We start from the raw sequence: 3,775 nt of genomic DNA, 5'->3' as shown, positions 1-3,775 counted from the left end.
CTGACCAACTGCTTTTGAAGAAATATACACAAAAAGCACAGAAGGAAAAAAAGCTCTTTTTCTTTTCACCACCTTTTGAAAGATGGTTTCTAATATATCTAGGAACACTTAAAGGTGGAGCATTCAGCCACCTTTACTGGATAAATCCAGTATCTCCTCTGTTTTTAGCAGCCACAGTACCATTCTATTATCAGACTATTTTTCTTATGAATCATATGGCTTCAAAATCAGTTTTAATTAAATAGAATTAGTCCTCTGATTGCTAGGTGCTCCTTAAAGTGCTTCTGGATGCACAGGTGAGATTGGCTAGAGACCTCTGTGGTGAATGTAAGTTTGAAAAACTTACACTTTGAAAAAAAAACTCAAGTTTTTCAATGTCTTGGTCATGTGAAACATTATACAAGCACAGGTATTGTGGCTGGTAATTGAGAATTTTTATGTCACAAGAACATCTGTATTCTTTGCAGGCCTTTGTGACATCCAAAGGCCTTTGTGACTCTGCACTATATTCTCATCTTAATGGATGATGCCGATGCACTTTGCAAGAGCTTGTGGAAAAGCAAATGCTACCTCAGACTGTTAGACAATCAACTTACCGGGGAAATCTGCTTCAGTTTCCATATGTGACACTGGGCAAGTCCCTAAGCCTGTCTCACCTGAATGAGGGTAAGATTGGCAAGAGAATTAGTTTAGATTACACACCTCAGCAACCACAGAGCAGGGAGCAGCACAACTCCCTAGCAAGTTTACTGAACATATGCAGGAGTAAATCTGCTGCTCTAAATCTGGCAGTTTTTGTAACTGTTAACTTTAATACTTACCTCCAAATACTTAATCCACCTGAAAATTTTACTACTGCTATCTAACAGGAAGTGTATTAGGTCTTTGTCTAAGGAAAAAAAAAAGTCTATGAGTGTTCATACCTATGTCCTTTCTAGTCCTACACAGAGAGTTTCACATGTAGCTTCTGCTGGTTGATACAGAGCAGGGGTAAATTGTCCCAGTTCTGTCACACTTTTGCCAAGCGAACTCAGAACACTGGGGTATTGGCCACTTTCCCCGTGCCCCAATTAGACCCTTTTAAAAATCTTTTACAGTGTAAGATGGAGACAAGAGAATACACACATTACGTCTGACAAGTAAACTCAGAAATGCACTGAAGTTTGGGCACCTCTGAGGAAGACAACTGCACATGTATCAAGTAATAGTTCCATTTCTTTTGATCTTCTCAATAGTTGCAGGATGTGAGGGTGAAGGAGAGGTGCGTGTGGCCAGAGAAATTTGCCTCACACAGCAACGGGAAGATGGACAGTAGCCCTGACCATCAGTAAGTGTCCTGTGTATTAAGTCCAGGTATGTACATCCAAGCTCTCAGCACAAGGCTTTCCCAGGCTCGTGGCTAGGCCACACTGAAGACCACTGGATCCACTTAGACTCTAACTACTGTATAAGCAAAAGCATCCTTCAGACTTTTATATACTTTTTTACACATACTTTTCCACTTTTACAGATAATGAGTTCTTACAATGCCTTAATATACTTGCTACACAACTGGTTTATACTGGGGCCCACTTCTACTATCAGCACATCTTAATCCCCAAGTTTTTCCAGTGAAACAACATAATAATAAATTTACAGTAACTACTAGTAATTTCAGATTTTCATTTGCCTTGAGGCTTCTTGATACATGTCATTTCAGGGACAGACGAGATCAGAGAAAGAAAAGTAAATGTTGATAAAAGAGCCCAAGGTAAGTGTCAGTCAAAACATCACAAAGATTTGTGCAGTCCTTCCAAAGCCTTCCATGTCTTTCTCAACTGTAGAAGACAAAGCAATAGATCTGGGGTTTTAACAAGTCTTTTTACCTAAACAGAGTTATTGCTCATACACAGTAATGTTTGTCACTGTACTGTTTTCCATTTCCTGTTTGTGGGGGGGGGGGGGTGTTTTTCATTAGTTTGATGTTTTTTGGCAATGAAAGTTACTTTTAAAGATTGGTCTTATTAATGTTCTCATCCCCGAGTACTACAAAAGATATCACACACCACAATAGAACTTTCCTAGAAGTTGATGGCTTTACCCATGCACTTACATGTGGAAAAATAAAGAAAAGGGAAAATGAAAAAAGGCTGTTGAGGAAATCTAGGTGAAAATTATAATGAATTAACAGGAAATAATGTAGCAGCCCATATCCATTTCAAATGTATGGACATAACAATATTTGCATATATAAAAATGCCAGAGGAAAGCTAGAAGACAAGAATAATTAAAGCAGAAAATCATATATAATTGTTTCAATCCACAAAGGTCATTGATTGATGAGTATAAATAAGTTGTTCACACATTCTGTGAACCACATACTAACTGCTCATGTCTCCTCACAAGCTGCAACCTGCTTAAGGTTACTGAAATGTGAGGGGAAAAAAAAATCCCAACCACACACACTTTTATTTTGTCCAGAGAAATCATCCAAAAAGAAATTAATAAATCTCTGTGCTTTCGTAAGACTTTGCATTTTCAAAGTACCGAGCGCACATTTGTTAATCAGTGAATTCCCCTGTCCTGAATCCGAAGTGACGTAGAGGAACGGGGTCCAAATCACCACAATTCAGGCAAACCTGGCCTCAAACACTTGGCCAGCTCGATGCGACAGGGGCTGGCAGCGACCCCGACAGCAGCAGGTCCAGCACTCCTCTGCTTTCTGGTGCCCGCTCCTGCACAGGCTCCCTCCAGCCAAGCTGTGACTCGGAGCAGGGCATCTAAAGGTCACCTTCAGCACCCCCGCGTGAATAGTGTTTACTTGGAAGCTCCGGTACAAAGGGTTCACCTTCCAGGCGCCTTTTTTTGCTCTCAACCAGGACCAATCGAAGGCTCCTGAGCAAAACTGCAACCAGCCAACTCCATGGTGAGGGGAAGGCAGGCAGGGGCGAGCTGGGTGAGCAGAGCCTGACAGCAGCTCATGGCTTGGCTGGGGCCATCGCAGAGCAGGTGCCACCACCGCTGAGCCAGCCCCGCAGCCATCCCGGCCCCGCACCTGCCCGCGGTGCCCAGCACCACCAAGCCTCGGACACCGCCGGCTGCGGGACATCGGCGGCACTCCGACGGCTCTCAAGGCCGCCTCAGAACACTGAAGGACTGCTGGAGCCTCCAGGTTTTGGGCAGCGAAGCGTGACATGGATGCGAGGAGGGGATCACCACACAGGAAGAGGCAGGACCTTCCTGCCCAAAACTGCCAGAGGGGACGAGGCGAAGGGACACATGGCACATCCCTGCCTCACTCAGGGTTTATTCCGCTCTCTCGCGAGCAACCTCCCCCTCCTCAGTCGCTTCCATCGACGCCCAACTCTCTCTCCCACCACCACGCCCGCCGGGTTTGAAGAGCCCGGGCTCGCCCCCACCGGGGCGGGACAGGGAGGCGGCCCCGCCACCACCGCACACAAAGCGCCCGCCCGCCGCCACCGGCCTGCTGCGAGCGACGCCCCAGTCCCCGCCTCAACCTGCAGCCTATGAGCAAGGAGGCACCGCCCCGAGCGGCGGCGGGATCGGGATCGTACCCGCGCCCGCCGCCGCGCATCGCCGAGGAGAGCGCCGCGCTCCCGTCCCGTCCCGTCCCGTCCCGTCCCGCGGCCCCGCGCCGCGGGGAAGGAGGCGAGAAAGCGGTGGGTGCCGCCGCCGGGCAATGCGCGGGGGCGCCGGGAGCGCCGCCGCTGCGCCGCGCGGCCGCAAGGTGTCGCCGTCGGCAGCGGAACGCGGGCGCGGCGGGCGCGGTGCCGGC

Source organism: Corvus kubaryi, unplaced genomic scaffold, assembly GCF_017639235.1.
Source record: "Corvus kubaryi isolate FWS band 111438036 unplaced genomic scaffold, C.kubaryi_AGA036_p1.0 37354, whole genome shotgun sequence".
Lineage (NCBI taxonomy): Eukaryota > Metazoa > Chordata > Aves > Passeriformes > Corvidae > Corvus > Corvus kubaryi.
This window is presented reverse-complemented; position numbering follows the sequence as displayed.